The sequence below is a fragment of the Podarcis bocagei genome (assembly GCF_964188305.1).
Source record: "Podarcis bocagei genome assembly, chromosome: 2".
Classification (NCBI taxonomy): domain Eukaryota; kingdom Metazoa; phylum Chordata; class Lepidosauria; order Squamata; family Lacertidae; genus Podarcis; species Podarcis bocagei.
In genome coordinates, this window is record NC_138126.1 from 99,028,152 (window position 1) to 99,045,541 (window position 17,390).

At 43.8% G+C, this 17,390-nt stretch overlaps 1 protein-coding gene and 1 long non-coding RNA gene across 2 annotated transcripts in view; one reads left to right on the plus strand and one right to left on the minus strand.

The window, feature by feature from the left end:
• The window catches only part of OTOP2 (otopetrin 2), a 44,104-nt gene extending 28,286 nt beyond the window's left edge, over positions 1 to 15,818 (minus strand). Inside the window, exon 1 of the mRNA XM_081184587.1 lies at positions 15,588 to 15,818. The gene's annotated coding sequence lies outside the window, so the exon portion shown is untranslated. The remainder of the gene's footprint in view (positions 1 to 15,587) is intronic.
• The window catches only part of LOC308581904, a 58,542-nt gene continuing 49,209 nt past the window's right edge, over positions 8,058 to 17,390 (plus strand). The window contains exon 1 of the long non-coding RNA XR_014005366.1: positions 8,058 to 9,329. This is a non-coding gene — a long non-coding RNA (uncharacterized lncRNA). The remainder of the gene's footprint in view (positions 9,330 to 17,390) is intronic.

Consider the following 17,390-nt stretch of genomic DNA (forward strand, 5'->3'; position numbering starts at 1 on the left):
AATGCAAATTGCATCATTTGGGACTAGAACAAGGGCAGTATTTTAGTATAGCCAGATCCCAGTAATTCCAGTTTTTGGCCAAAATGAAGCCCACTGACTCCATTCCTGCTCTGTTTCCAAGCCAGAGAGACCATTGCATCACTCATTCCAGGCGCTTTGAGCCTGGCATGAAGCCCCATTTCTCATAGGTAGTAGCTCTACTGAGATGGAGCAATAGGTGCATTCACAACACTGCTGAAGAAAGCAAGAGATTCCAGCAGCTGCAGCTTTCTGAAATGCTGATTCTCACAAACACTTTTAAGGTGCACCTAGATAGTGGATTTGATTTGTTGCAGACAGCAAAAATGTAGTGATCACCAGAACTTGCATAGGGTTGTGCAGGTCCCAGTGTTCAGCTGATATTGAGTTTCATTGCTATGCAATGAAGGTGAGGAAGTTGAATCCTTGTTCACCCATATAATCTCACTGTGGGTCATTTCACAGACGTTAAGGTGCGTTTTCCAGAAGTGTATGCTCAATACTGGGGGCCCAGCAAACAGCCTTGACATTGGCCCAATTCACAGCTAATGCTAAACCATGGTTTGCTGAACCAGGGCTGAGTTGCCCCATAGGTGACCAAACAAACCATGGCTTGTTTCTCTAATGTTTGGGTTGCAGTCCAGCTGTTCTTGCCTTCAGCTTTTGCAGACTGGTGAGCATCTGGGGTGAAGTGGCCAAGCACACCTGGCTTGAGGAGGGTGTGACACTGCAGCTGAGCACGTTCCCAGAACATAACAGCTGGTGAATCGGGACGCTTATTGGTACAAGGCACTGCATGACAGATCAGTCTACCCCAAATGACAACTTGTGAAGCCACATCAGTAGAACTCTTCAACAGATGATAATAGGAACTGGGCTTTCCACCCAGGAAATAAAATGTAGGCTATGGGACAAAATGTCCACAAAGAAATACAATCTGCACAGTCTGTGGCTATTCTATGTAAACATATAACAAACACAGTGAGTGAACACTCACAACTGCAGTCGTCTTGTGCGTGTCTCTCTCTTTTTCCACACCACCAGACCAGTAGCATAGCCAGCCGGTCTTGAAATAGCTCTCTGTAGTAGAGTCCTGGCTTTCACCTTGTTTGCTCCTAAACCACTCCCTGTTAATGGACTATAGAATTGGTAGTGCGATTGCACCCTCTGCTGGAAAAGAAGCACCAGAAACATCTGACAACAATTCTGCAAAAGCACGCCCTGTCATGCTTTCTATATCTAGGCCGGCCAGCAGCCTAGGCGTGCTCTTTCGGTGTGACTGGGGGTGGTGACTGGTGGTGGTGCAATAGGAGTGCCAGCCATTTGGGGTGTTTTCAGAACTTGCAAATTAAACATGAAGGCGTTTTGTATGCTCCAGGGCATCTCTCTCTCTCTCTCCCCCCCCCCCCCCTGTATGTGCAATAGATCTACTGGCTCCGCTTGGAGAATGCTGATAAAGGAATCACTGTACTGGAATCTACCTTCCTTTCTGACAGGTGTGGCTTTTTTCTTGCTGCTGATCTCGAAGATATAAAGTGCAGTCGCATGCTTTCCTACTTGGAAGTATATCCATAGGCCTGACTACCAGGGAAGTGTGCACAGCATGGGCAGTTGATGCAGTGCCCTTCAGATATTGTTCGACACTGGGCTAAACAGCCATTTCTCAAGAGATATACAGTAAAAGCAGAGCATGGTGGACGTATAAAAACACAGTCTTAAGACATTTTGCTGCCTGCAGCAAAAGAAAAGAGGGCATTCTGAGTTAAACGAAGCTTTATCAATTTAATTTCTACTATATAAATGACACAAATCCTGTTAGGTCTCTTAAAATGGCAGTGCCTTAATGTTTGGAAGTGTAACATATTAAATGAAGGTGCAATGATGAATATATTTTACACACACACACACACACACACACACACACACACTCATATATATATATGTGTGCATACAGTTCTTAGATTTCCCAGACTGTGCGGACAGCCCTTAACAGGGTGAACTTTTGCAAAACTCAGACCGAAGTCTTGTGTCCTTGATAACCTCTTTGCTCCATTCCAGGATTTGTTTCATGACACGATGATTGACATTTGTTCCTCCCTCCCTTTCTCAGTCCATACCACGCAAAATGGAGTGAAACCAATACTAAGCAGTTACTTAGCAGGAGTGTCTTCAGCTGTGGAAGCATCTGAGATCTTAACTGACAGGCTAGCATAATGAGGGGGTGTGAGGCAAAAAGAAGCTGCGCCCATTGCAGGCGGCATTTGGAAACCTCTGGAGGTAGGTGTGTGTTTGCTGCTGCGAGTCAAACCCTGCCAGCTAAGGGGGCGACAGACCTTGCTGCAGAATTTTGAGCAGTTCTGCAAGAACGGCAGTTCTGCTATTGAGCTGCTTCAACACTGGTGGCCCATTGGTAATTGTCCATTTCACATGATACAGGGAGAGATGAAGAGGACACATTGACCATGTATTCCAAGTTTAAAGATATGCAGGTGCAGTCCACTGGTGCTGAGAAACACCCATTTTACAACTTGATTTTAAGATTGTTTTATGCTACTTTCCTGGGGTCTCCAGCTATCCTCAAGCACAGTACAGTGGTACCTCGGGTTACGAACACTTCGGGTTACAGACTCCGCTGTGCCGGAAGTTGTACCTCGGGTTAAGAACTTTGCCTCAGGATGAGAACAGAAATCACACAGTGGCGGCGCAACGGCGCCAGAGGGAGGCCCCATTAGATAAAGTGGTACCTCAGGTTAAGAACGGTTTTAGGTTAAGAACAAACCTCCGGAATGAATTAACTTCGTAGCCAGAGGTACCACTGTATATCCTTTTTCCTTTGGTTAAAAGATAAGGCTGTAACCCCTTTGCTATCTGGTCAGTGCAAATGCCCCCTGTTCTCCTTCCTCAAAAAAAAAATAAAAAAAAAATAGATAGCCTTCCCTCACCTGGTACCTTCCCAGTGTTATTAGACTACAACTCCCATTAACCAGAAACCTGTATGGCCCATGGTTAGGAATGATGGGTCCTGTAGTCCGAAGCATCTGGAAGGTGTCTGGTTGGGAAAGGCGAAACCAGGGCAGGAGGGGCCAGCACCTGCAAGGCGCTGGAGAGTGCCTTCACTTGAAACTTGTTCAGCCATTGATGAAGTTGCTGAACTACAATTCTCATTATTCCTGACCTTCAGCTATGCTGGCTGGGCTAATGAGAATTGGAATTTTTTTTAGGGGAGGGATTGGTCTGGATGTCCCCTTCGGATACTTCCCAGGCTCATTTTTTTTTTTTAAGGCTGGGGTCTGGAAAATAGGGTGGGGGGCCTGCTCAACTGGTCAAACCTGCCACAGAGGTCTGGCTTTGTTAGATAAAATAGTTGGCCAAGTAGCTTTCATTTTGTTAAAGAGATTATTCCACAAAGCAGGGCTCTCCTGGAAGGAGAGAGCCTTTGGGGAATCGGGACATAGGTGATTCAAGTCTTTTGTGATGAAGGCTTTGCAGGGCTAGCTTTTGAAAGAAAACAGGCGGAAGGTCAGAGAGCTATCGCTGTCCTGATCCTAGCTGGAGACAATATATGCAAGAACAGAGGAATGTTCTGCTTTTGCTTGGTGACACTCACATGCCGAAACAGGCTCCTTGGCTGCTGCTGAAAGGAAGCACAGCTGGTAGGTCAGCCAGGCAGGGCCACCGCCACACGTGCTGCCCATTTGCATGCCCATTATTTATGGCTGTAGCAAATGCATTCTGGAGAGGCATCTTGTGAAACCAGCACACAGGCCAGTAGAGGTTTCACCCCTTCCAACACGCTTAAGTATTTTGCCTCCAAGGCAGAAACTGCTTCAGACTGTGAGCGGCCTTTAATTGGTTCTTTTCATAACAACGAGAAAACAACTGTCCTTTCCTACAGGCAAAACTTCCTATTCCTTCTTCAGCATTTCTATATAGGCCTTTTGTCGCCTTGGTAAAGACGTCCCATGGATTTAAAAATATGACTGCTTCTTATGACACTTATGACACCAGCCAATCTACTTTACAATCCCCACCCATCTCTCTTATTATTTTATGGGTGAGGGTTACCCAAGACTATCCCATGGGTCTACTCAGATCCAAATCCCTCCCACCAGAATATGCAACTGTATGGCATGCTGACTATGGAGGTTAAAACAGTTAAAAACGACGACACCAGGAAATAAGATACCAGGCTGGTTTCTAAACACAGTATTTTTCTGGGAAACTACCTGGTATCTTGTTTGAGAAAACAGTACTCTTGGTTTCAAGCTCTTTCCAGATAAGTCTCCTTTCATAGCTGCACAATGGCAAGAAAGTTTAATTCTATTTCCTGATTGTAAAGGCAAGATATTCTCTCTCTCAATGTATACAGCAGGTTAGCCTGTACAATTGTCTCGTATGCAAACCATACATTTAAAGCACATGGTTTCCTCCAAAGAATCTTGGTAGAAGTTCTGTACTCCTCACAGAGCTGCAATTCCCGTCTTTCTTAACAAACTACAGTTCCCAGGATTCGGGGGGGGGGGATGACAACGATACCACATGCTTTAATTTGCACTGCATAGATGTGATTTGCTCTGGAGTAAGATGGAAGAAATTGAACTGAATCAGAATTTTAGTTTCAAATTTAAAAGCTGACTAGTTTACCCAGGAGAAGTATATTCAAAACATGGTGGGAAATGTAGAACTCTGCTTATCAAATAATTTTCTCTTGCACCTATCAATTTTGTCTTTCTTACTGCAAAAGCAGGTCCAGTCATTTCTCTTTGTGGCCTCCAATATATCAGAAAGAACTCTATCCACATAGAGTGAGGTAACAAAATGTAGTGGAAATATATTCTGCTCCCCCATATTTAAGAGAGCACATTGTTATGTGCTAGTATGGTAACTGAAGTTTTGCTTTCCCTGTCTATAGAAGTCAACTGTGTGTGTTATCACACCACACCAACCTTTTACAAGTACAGTGGTGCCCCGCAAGACGAATGCCTCTCAAGACGGAAAATTCGCTAGACGAAAGAGTTTTCCGTTTTCGAGGTGCTTCGCAAAACGAATCTCCTATGGGCTTGCTTCGCAAGATGACAATCTCTTGCGAGTTCCTGCTGGTTCCCCCCCCCTTTTCTAAGCCGCTAAGCTGCTTATCAGCTGATCCGATCAGCAGATAAGCCGCTAAAAGCTGCTAAAAGCCGCTAATAGCGCTAATCCGCTAATCCGTCAATGGGCTTGCTTCGCAAGACGAAAAAACCGCTAGACGAAGAGAATCACAGAACGGATTCTTTTCGTCTTGCGAGGCACCACTGTATTGTACCCGAATGTGTTTTTGGGTTGTATTCTAATTGTTCAAGATATATGTTTGGCACATGCACACTAAAGCAAAGGAAACTAGCTATGAAAGTTTGAGTATCAGAAATTTAGTTCGATTTTGATTTTTTTTTGCACGTTAAGTTAACTTCCACATACTTTCTATAACATGCAAGCTTTGGACTTACAGGTTTTCCCAGTGAGATGCCTGAATGAATGCCCTACTACGGCTCACTTCTTTATGCTTGTGCAGTGACCTAGGGAAAGTAGAAGATCAAAACCTTGCTCGCTGGTGTCCTGAAACACTGCAGGTGTTTTTGGGTTCTTCCCAAATTGAGCAATTACAATCTGCCTACTTGAGTATCCCCTGAAGTTTCAGCAGAAAGGTTTGCTTCCTTCCACAGAAATGTTGTGCAACCTTGCGGTGTGTTAATCAAGAATGTAGGTTATTCCAACCCCCGGGAGATGCTGCAATTCTGCGTGGTGGGTAAACTGATCGCAGAATATTGCCGTCTGAATATCTTGTGCTCATCTCCTAGGGATGCTTAAATGTCTGGTGCATCTTTTGCCTTGGAGCGTGGATCAGAGGACTGCTTGGTTTATCTCATTCTCAACAATACCCTGAATCTGGGGTTCTTATGCTAAGCTATACAAGCAGCCCAAACTGCTGGTTTTCTAAATGCAAACTTGCTGCCAGCCCACCCTGACACTCCTGAAGATAAAGACTAAGGATATCACCAGGATTGTGATTCAGTTGGCATCCCGGTTTCAGAACAATATCCAACTGGCTCAAACTTCTCAAGATAAACAGTATCACAGACAAAGGACTCAGCTACATTAGTAAAAAACCAAGATTTTGAATTCGTTATAAACATGCAAGATGGCACCAGAGAGCAAAAACAAACAAACAACGAAGCAATTTTTACATAGCTTTTTTCCTCGTTTGTTATAACGATTCAATTTCTGACTTATTTATAGCATCCCCCCCGCCCCCCCGTGTAGATCCACCCAAAGCAGACTTTGGGTATTATCAGCTGGAAAGTCGGAAAAATGATGCAACCAATCCCAATAGAAGAGAGGCTCTATGATGTAATATAGGAGGGAGAAGAGGGTTGTGGGAAAGGTTCCTATGACGAGAAAAGAAAAGCCAGGCTGAGATCATCAAAGAATTCTGCAGCAAGATTTCAAAAACTTTTCAAGTCAACAAACCAAAGTCAATCAATGTGAGACTTAGCAGGCCAGATTTTAAATCCACAAACTCTGGAGATTCATAGCTCTCTGTTCCACCCATTTTGAGACGATGCATGGCTGACCTACCAGCCTAAGGTAGGGTTTTGTGGATATATGTTACCGCTGCATTAAAGAGCTCCATTTGTTAAGCTTGGCAATTCGTTTCCATTGGGGTGTAAGGACAGGTCAGCATGGCAAGAAGGGCCCAGGAGGAAGCCATCGAGAGAAGCCAGGAAGCGATGTCAGTAGTACTACAGAAGCCACAAAATGAACAGCTCAGCTCAAGGTTTTTTCCCTCTCATGCCCAGACTAGGCAAACCTGTTTGGAGAGAATCGTAGGGATGTCAGAAGTTGGCAGCTATTCAGACTGCCTCACCTTGTGGGATACTCAAGAGAGGAAGAAAAGCTGCTGGATCTTGGAAAGACATCTTGCCATTGCCACTCCCACCAACACCAAAGTGGTTCTACAAATAAAGGGAGGCGGCAAAAACCATGGTGTACAGAGGACAGTAATGAAACCAGACATTCAGAACCGAAACGTCAAGTATTTATAAGAGGAATGTGCTGCTACAAACATAACCATAAGTAACAATAAATTTACACCGCCCCCCCCCCCCGGATTCTGGAGGCACATCAACTGTTCTAACCACTACAGGGCAAGGATAAAATCAGTCCACATAGGCAGCACACCCTTATCACTATTCTAGGTTTAGCATCTACTGGTTCAACTTACTTTATCTGAAAATGTATTTATTTAAAATCTGCTATACACTGAATTCTCTTGCAGTCTGATAACTGAGTTCACAAGGAGAGTGGTTGCTGGTTCACATTTCTTTTAGCACCCAGCTTTTATTTATGGCACCAATGGTTTATAAATCCAAGCTTATATCAAAGATTTATCGGACCCCAAAGAATCCTGGGAACTGTAGTTTGTTGAGGCTTATGAGATTTTTTAGGAACCCCCCCGGTCTGTCAAAACAAGGGGCTCTGTGCAGCTTAAAACAGGGCAGGCGAAAAAGAAACACCTAATCCAGCATGGTTATGTTCTTCAGCTAAATAGGCCTCATTGCTCTTCATTACACTAGCGTCTCATCCAAACTAGTATTTTCACAACCCAGTGGAGCTGAAGCTGGATGAAAACCAGTTTATTCCAAACGTCTAATACAGCTGAGATGAGCTTCAGCCTTTTCATTTGAGCATGAAGGGGTTGTGGATTTGCAGTCTGGAGGACCCTTAACATGGGTTCACTTCACAGAGCATATAACTTGTTAAGTTGTGGGCGAACATAGCAGATGACACAGTGATTTCTCCAGAGAAGCTCTTTATTGTAAGCTGGACAGAACTGAACAGCAAACAGCTCAGCCGGCCTGCTTTTATAGGCAGCCGGCTATCAACATTGTAGCAACAACAACCCAGGGTTTCCCGCCTAAAATAACTGACGTGGACCTGAGTGAAAACTATCTACACTATCCCCCTGCTGGCCCAGGGTGAGAACTTTAGTACATAACATAACTCCCAATATCATTCCAACTTCACCGGTTTCCACTTGCTTCAGGCTCCTGCTGTGGACCTTCAAAGCACTAAATCAGGAGTGGGGGTGTATTTGATTCGATGTATTTTAAAATTTCATTTCATGCTACTCAGAAGAAGAAAACAACTTCACCATGTGCTAGACCTTCAGGGAGCAGAGCGTTTTTCTCACAGTATTATCCCTTCATTAGTCTGGTGTGATGGAAGCCACAAATAAAATGGAGTCACTTCCTTGGCATTCCACCTGTTTCCATCTGACTGGTTCAAGGGAACACTGAGGTAGAACTCAGGCACTCAAGGCGAGATTTCCCGACACCTCACTACGTTTCCTGTGTGACTTGGTTTCCTTATTCACAAAAACGAGAAAATCGAGGTATGTTGACGATTAATTGGTGCATCTAGCAACAGTTGGTTCCACAGTCATGGGACTAGTGTTGTCACCATGGCATGAGCTGCTACTGGCTTATGAGATCTCCATTCACTCTAAGGGTATGAGGGATATGCACCAAACCCGATATGCTCACAATAAAAGACCCAAATTCTAGGTTTTGCTCTTGTAATGCAGGGATGAGGAACTCTGAGGTGCCCCGGTTGCTGTCGGGCGACACCTCCCTCATACTTGACCACTGGCCATATTGGCTGGGGCTGCTGGGAGCTGGAATCCAACAACAACTGGAGGGCCACAATTTAGCCATCCCTCCCGGACTGTTTTGTCAGGGGGGAGGACAGGTCTGTAGTGATCTTGCTCCCAATCCCACCTTTATTTAGCAGTTCAGTAGGAAGGCGTGAAAAGAAGCTCTGCAATGATCCTTCCTGGCTTGAAATCAAGAGAAGTTTTAGAGGAAGGAAGCAGAATAATGTGAGTCAAGGAGAAGATGGGGCTTGGACCAAATCACTCCACCCTACATTGTTTTCAACCTGGGACGGGTTTCAGTATAGAATGGGGGTTTTTTTAGGGGAGGGGCTGAGGAAACTGGTGATTGAGCAAAAGTGAATGCTTGTTGCATGGCCCAAATCGGCTAGGGGCCTTGCACATTTTGCAGCAAGGAAAGGAAATCTCGGGCCTAGGAGACTGAGTGAAGCCCTCCAGGCCTCTTGAGGAGGCCCATTGACTCTTCCCACACCCTGTCCTTTGCTTGGCTGGAATGTGACAATGCCCTAGTAGGATTCGTTGCGCTGGCTTCTTCTAGCGCAAAAGCTTCATTGAATCTGGCCCTAAGCATTTAAACAAAAAAGGAAATCTGGTCTGGCTTTGGGTGAGTACAGTTGATCTTTTTCAGAGTGTAAAATTTTAGCATCTGTAAGATTAATTCTGTGGGTTATTTTATATGTGCCACTTCAAAACTGTAATAGGTGACGGTGTTGTGTACTATATCCCCTGCCCCCAAGGTTTATGACAGGACATAGTATGCCACTTAAAGTGTTGCAAGATCCTTGCTTCTGATGCTTAATCTGCTAGCCCTAGGGAGGGACAAAAGGCTGGGCACTAATACCCATCCCTAACTCATATTGTGGTTTCTGAGATTTACCCTCTTTTAAGCTTTCCATGGCAGTCTTAAGAGCTAGAAACCTGGGATTATGTATCCTTTTTCTGTGATGAAACTGAGGAATCCTGATCTGCACAAATATTTCATTTGGGCGAGGGGGCAGCTGTGGAATCATGAAAGAAAAAATGCATGCTTGAATCTCCAGTTAAAACTGCAACTATGCAGCAAATAATATTTTCTTTTCTTTGTGGGCTATGCTAAATAAAAGTTGTGGCAGTGGGGGGGGGGGAATGGTTTAAAAAGTGGTGGTACCAGTTTGGAGTTTTTACATAAATATGAGCGTTCCCAATTTTCAAGTGAAGTGATAAAATCCATTGCAGATTATTGCCATGTGTATATTTGTCACCTCATCACTTTGATCACATTCTGCAACTAACTCTAACATGCGTCTCTTTTAGAAGAAGTGTTGAGAGCCAAACCATTGCTTAAGAATAAAAAAGACCTCATTTTATTTCTTCATAAACATGGGATCTACTTCATTGCCCAGGAAATGATTTTATCTCTCCAGAGGTTTGAAAGACCTGTGCTAGACCTGTATGGCTGCATTTTTACCATTTGGTTTTATTCTTGTTATTTTGCGGTTGATAGTGGTTTGTGAACTGCTTGAAAGGAAAGGCGGTATATAAATACATAATAATGAAAATAATGGGATCAGCGTTTGGCATCTCAAAACACCCACTGCTCCTTCATGTAATCTGGAAAAGAGCACTATGATAGCTCGTCCTTTAACCTGGTCATCATTTCATATTCCCAGCACAGAGTTCCTATGTACTGTAATTCTCGTCTTGGGTGGGTAAGGGGAGTCCATAATCTGATAGAACTGCAAGGATTTAAAACTGCGTCCCCCTGCTCCATATTTCTATTGAGTCTCCAGCATGTCTCTGCAGCCGGGAGATCAGATTTGGAAATTAAGAGGCAATCTGGTACCTATGATACCTATGATAGGTATGCTTGGTATGATGACTCTGGGAGTTGACTTGCCAAATGTCACAAGGCTGAGACGTGGATACTGGCAGTCTCCTCCCTTCTCATAGATACTTACAGCTGGAAAATTATGGGCCAAAGCCAACAGAAGTCAACTGGGTGCTGGAGACCAGCTTACGAGAGAGTTAGCAAAACATGTGAAGGAAGGGAAGAGAAACTGGTACAATCTTATAGATCCCTCCTGCTAATTCTTTCAGGAGCAGGTGTGGGTTCTGGAAATCTACCTGCTTTGGCCACTGAGACGCGACAGCAGAGAAGCTCAGCACCCTATTAAACCTTATTAAGCTGAATGGGAGTTACTCCCAACTATAAGTATACATGGATTGCAGCCTCAAGCACCTAAGATTGCCTGCTATGGGTAGTGCAGATCCATAAACGCCGCCTTACCTATCCGCCACACAGGAATGCAAGGGAGAACCAGCCACAGAACAAACAATGTGGAGCTGATGGGGATGGAGAGATGCCAGTTTTGTGCCTAAGAGCCTTTCAAGGAAACACAAATGCCTGAACCACTAATAGACTCTTGGCATCCCAGCTAGAGTCACAGCATGTGCTCACCCTAGTCATTTTGGTGTCTCCTCCCTGTGACTCAGCCCTTGCTGATATCTAGCAACAGAGAGTGCTTCTAAGTTAATTACACCCATTGCAACTGGAAGTATTTGCACCAAGCTGGAGACTCTGGAAGAGTTCTTTCGGTCATGCAGAAGTGCCTGTGGTAAATCAAGCCACTCCCCTCCTCATTTGTTCCCAGGTCTACCTTCACGTGGCCATAGGGGTTTGGGCAGCACACAGACCAAACATAGCTCATCAATGGACAATATACTTTAGTCCACGCTAGCAGATGAGTTAATGTTTAACTGCTAAACCATATGCAAAGTTGGATAGAAGTTATGGCCCCACATCTTTCCCAAGCCCATAGTGTGGTCAATGGACATGCAGCTTACGGTGCAATCTTGTGCCATCCTGTCCTTTCTAATCTTTTAAAAGGATCATAGGGCTTCTCCACACATCCTTTTCATTGTGCTTGTGTTTGCGATAGTATTGGGGTAGAATCATAGCATTGCAGATGTTTTGTTATGTTTTTATATGTCCTGGAAGCTGCCCAGAGTGGCTGGGGAAACCCAGCAAGGTGGGTGGGGTATAACAACAACAACAACAGTTGTTGTTGGAAGGGACCCCAAGGGTCATCTAGTCCAACCCCCTGCAATGCAGGAATCTCAGCTAGAGCATCCGTGACAGATGGCGTAGGTATATGCGATCTTGCTTTCAGTCCTATTTGTGCCTGCAAATGTTTCGGGGCAGGCATACTGCCTCATTTTGTGTCTGCTGAAATCCTGTAATTTTTCATACCACAAGTATTCTGGCTTATTTATTTATTTTGTCCCATTTTTATTGTGCTATATAGTGGTACCTTGGTTCTCAAATGCCTTGGTACTCAAACCCAAACAGTGCTAACCCAGAGGTAAGTGTTCCGGTTTGTGAACTTTTTCCGGAAGCTGAACATACTCCGTTTTGAGTGTTAACGCTTCCGATTTGAGTGCCACACTTCCGCTTTGAGCGTTACGCTGAGGTCTGTCTGTTTTTGCTATTTATTTTACGTTTTTGTGACTTTTTTGTTTTGTTTTGTTTTTGTGACTGTGTGGAACTCAGTTCAGCTACTGATTGATTGATTGATTGATTGATTGATTGTGTGACTGCAGTACGTTGTTTATTGCTTTCATTTTATGGATCAACGGACTCGTTAGAGAGTAAAATTCATGTTAAATTGCTGTTCTAGAGGTTGCTTTTAAAAGTCTGGAATGGGTTAATCTGTTTTGCATTACTTTCTATGGGAAAGCATGCCTTGGTTTTGGAATGCTTTGGTTTTGGAACGGACTTCCGGAACGGATTAAGTTTGAGAACCAAGGTACCACTGTAGTGCAAAAGTGCCTGTCCGGATGGCTATAATGCAGTAACACAGAGGAAGCATAGCAGAGCAGCTAATAAAACAGAACAATGTGCGGATGGTCCAGAGTAAATCCATCACTAATGCACAATTATTGCCTCAGTGGCGTGTCACAGCAAAAAAGGCAAACACATACAAGGCAGGAGGGGCCCTGAGACTGGCTGACTGAGATGGGGAGATAATGTTTAACGGTGAGGAAGCCAAGGTTGCAATTTTATGCATGCTTGCTTGGGTCAGTATCAGCCTCACTGCAGAAATTAACAGGTAATAAACATTGAGTAAATGGAATAAAGTGCTGCCTGTAGGCAGCGTAAGATTTATCTGCAAGGCTGTTGTCCTCAAAACATTAGTGTGCAATTTACTTCTACTGAAGCTAGTTATTTCGGATCCCAAATAATTAACTGGAAGACATAGCCATCAAGGAGACTTATAACCCACTTCCTTTCTGCAAAATTGGGACCCACAAGGAAATTAAACAGGACATCTGGCATTTAAGACATCTTATGGGAAAGTTGTTGCCCTAAAAGTTTTATGAATCTTACTGCGAGGCTCTGAAGCTGCTTACTTTGAGTGTAAGGTGACATTTGAACTTTTCACTCCCAAGCAACAATGCTTCACCCACCCACCCCTGCCCCATTTCTTCTTTTCTTGGGAAAAATAGTTGTGGTCACCATTCTGCTTTTATGCCTCCATGTTTTACTAACTAATAAAAATTTTAGTCTCTCTCTCTCTCTCCCTGTGGTATTTATTGCACTCTTAGTTATCTACCTAAATGGCTTCAAAGCTGTCTGCTTTGCAAGACAAATAAGAAAGGACGGATAAAAGCCAGAGGGAAATGTGTGGACTACAAGCAAGCCTGCATGACATTGAGGCCTCTTCAAGCAAAAACCATTTATTCAGCAGTCATCCTGATTTGTTTCCAAAGAGGTTGGAAGACACAGGTGTTATCCCACACTTTCTGGTTCATTTCCCCATCACTTGCCTTACAGCAAAAAGCCTGAACTTTTTGGGAAGAAGTTTTGTTGCACAATTCCTAACCTCAACTACCATTGCACAACCTGAATTTGCTGGTCTGTGACTGAATTCCATCCCAAAATAGCGGTAGTTTGGAAGCACCCGTACTGTACATTCTATTGAAATAAATGGGAGCTTTGCAGAAAATAAAATAAGACCTATGTATGGTGAAACAAAGAGGAATGAAGCCTGAAAATCCACTTGCTGGATTGCAGACATAACATTAATGGGGAAGGAATTATATACAACAGCTCTATAAACTACAAGGAAGGAAAAAGTACCAATAAACCTCTCTGCCTGAAATTTTGGACAAATATCCTTGCACAACACTAAGATCCAGTAAAGATCTAAATTCCAATCTATGTTCTGCATGTAATTTTGAGTAGACAGAAGTTGTAGCCATGGAATCAAGTTGCTATCTATTTCAAAGAGTGACTCCATTTTCTCAGTTACATCATGGATTAATATAGCCTTATATTATTGTTTATTTTATTTTATTTATTGAATTTGTATACCACCCTATACCCAGAGGTCTCAGGGTGGTTCACAGAACAAAATCAAAATATAAAACCACAAAATATATAAAAAAACAACTCCCCCCCCCCCATTTTAAAAGGGCATAGGATGTCAATCAAAACATGCAAAGGCCTGGTTAAAAAGGAACATTTTTGCCTGGTGCTTAAAGGTGTATAAGGAAGTCACCAGACGAACTTCCCTGGAAAGAGCATTCCACAGACGGGGAGCCACTACAGAGAAGGCCTCTTCTTGTGTTACCATCCTAGGAGGCTCACAAAGAATTAGAGATATTTCAGGATGGAGATAGTCAAGAGATTCTTCTCCTGTACTCCTCAAAGAGAGTTGAAGATAGCAGAGTAAAACCATTGATGCTCACAGTTGCACTCACTGGTTTTCCTCCCTGGCATTTAGGCTCAGGATATCATCATGATCACCATCATCATCAGGCACTTGCCAAGGTCTACACCCCTGCAGAGAGCCCATCATCAATGCTAAGAGCCTCCTGGCCTTGCTACTCTTTCATCTCTGGCTCTACCTAATCATTGGTCCTCTTTGGATATTTAAGCAGCAGGAACGAAGCAGCAACCATTTCTCTTGAGTCCAGAGGGTGAGGACAAGCAAAAGGGCAGAGATGTTTAAAGGTGGGTCAACTCAGAGAAGAAAAGAGAAAGGTTGGCTGAAGGCATCTTGGCCAAACCTGGAGCTCGCACTGACACTGCTATTGCCTCTGGCCAAATGAGCTTTCAGCATTTCAAAGCCCTACTGAACATCTTTGACCAGAGGCAATAGGAGGAGGAGGAGTGGGGTGGGAAATAAGTGCATGTGCCACTGACAACTTATCAATCACATCACCTCCACCTGGTCTACAATCCCAGACAGATATCTGTCTGATACTTTCAGTTCATGTTTTTTTGAGCAGAAACTAACTGACCACCCCATGCCTGTGTCCTGGAAATGTCTGATGGCTCCAACATGCACTTAGATCAAGTTTCAACCAGTTAAAGAGATGAACTATTGACTTCTGTGGCACATTATTTCAGGGTGAAACCCAACTTGTACATGTGACAAATTAGCTGGGTGACTGTTTTGCTGCACAGCCACTACTAATGCCCAGTGATCTTCCTGTGTGATGAGGACCAAGGCAGAATTCTGGTTATGTTACTCATTCACTCCTAGAGTTCAAAGATGGGTAAGGCACAAAAAAGCACAGAGAGACTTCAAACGAGAACGACAACAACTTTCAGGAGGCGGCAGAGGAAGGCACAGGAATACCATCAACAAGCTAAACCAAATACTAGTAGCTCAGAACCTATTTAACAGCCCATATTTTCCAGTCTCATCAGCAAGAGAAAGCAGAACAAGGGGAAACCCTTTAAAACGCAATCAGTACATTATTTAATGGTAAACTTCAGCATGCCAGAACTCTTTTTTGCTGTTTTTGATCTTGCATATTCCAAGCTCCACTTTTTTTAAAAAAGGCGATAAAGAAGTTATCCTGCTTCACTTACCTTGCTCCATCATCACTCTTCTTTATGTTCCCCTGATGCGTGCTGGTTATCCCTACAGAAGTGATGTACCGAGGTCTGTTGCTTGCAGTAGGCGTATCAGGTAGTAAGTGGGATAAGAAGAAAGCACAGGTGTTTGTCTTCAATCCAGGCTGACTAGATGATCCAGGAAGCTGTTTGATGATGCAGCACTGGGCAACTGAGAGCAGAATGACTCTGGCAGGTGCTTCTATATAGCACTTTTAATCCTGATGAGATTCCCTGCCTCCCAAACCACAGCCCCACCCCTTTCCATGACCTGCAGAACTCCTAGTTGGTGCAAGTTGGCTGTGATTGGGCAAACCAGTTGAGAATTCTCTCCCATCTTCCTTCTACACTGAAATGGAGAGGGGAGGGGGGAAGGAATTGTGAAATAAAGTACTTACTGCTTTTCTGTGTGGTGTCTAGATAAGAACTCTGCCCATTGATGCAAAGGGAACTTCACCCTGGAGCAGATCAGATTTATTGTAGAAAGTAATGTTAAAACACACTGGCTTCTGTCACTAGGTCCTCTTGTTCTGCTCTGACTCTGAAATGGGTATTACTCACCTATAAGAAATTAAGCATCATTTTATTTTCTTCTATTTTGTGCTGAACTGGTTATAGAAATTTGATTGACTTGAACTGAAACGATTTCAGCCAGGTGGAATCAAAATAAGAGCAGGCTTCATTTGAAATTATATTGGATGTTTTTATGATAGGTTTTTGGATTTTCTTGTTAGCCATTTTGAATATATGGCCTCCATGGATAAGTGGGGTACAAATCTATTAATGAATAAATAATAAAACCCTATTACTAATTTCAGTTTTTCATGGGGGTGGGGCGGCGGCAGTAGAGAAACTCTACATCTGGGTGGATGACTTTGCAGCTCTCTGGGTATTGTTGGACTCAATTAAACAACCTCTGGAGGGCCGCTGAAAACAGCCGCCTTTTAACAACTATGTGAAACTAGAGCCAATATTTACTCTTTATTGTTTAAAGTTGAGCTGAGGCCCAAATGGCAAGGAGCTGGCTTTGCAACAAAAGGGAATTTCTCCGTCGATATGATAATCTCCCATTGATTAAAGCAAAAGGTTTTTGGAGAGTGCATTTCAGGCAACAAGGAACCACACACAGCAAAAAACAGCCCTTTTTGTTTTGTTACTTGGGCATGCATTTCCTCTGAGCACCAACTGGGAAAGTGCGTGCCACCGCAAATGTCCTCTGCAAAATCTTCCCAGCCACAGATCTTGCCCAGTCCTATCCTATCCTGCCCCCATATGCAGTGAGAACTGGAAAGTTCACTTTCAACCAGGGTGGGGAACCTGTGGCCCTCCAGATCTTGTTGCACTCCAATGCCCATCAGCCTCCACCAGCATGGCCAACAGTCAAAATAATGGGAGCTGTACGGGGAGGGCACAGGTCGCCTGTCTCTGCACTTAAAAAGCAAGTTTGAGGCTTGCTTCAGTTCCATTTGTTCTTGCTTCTTTATATCGCTAGAGGTCAGTAAGGAGCTTGAGCTGGGCCAGGGCTTACCTGCATTCCCAGGTTTGGCCACAACGAAATAACAGCATGACCAACTACAATATGACACCTGACCATCCCACACACATCTGAGGCTGCATAGATCCTATACATTTAAATCACTGCCCTCAAAGAATTCTGGGAACTGTAGTTCACACCCACGCACAAAACTATATTTCCCAGACCCTTAGCAAACTACTGATCCCAGGATTCTTGAGTGTGTGAACGCCCTCTGAATGTGCATGTGTGTGCACAACTACATG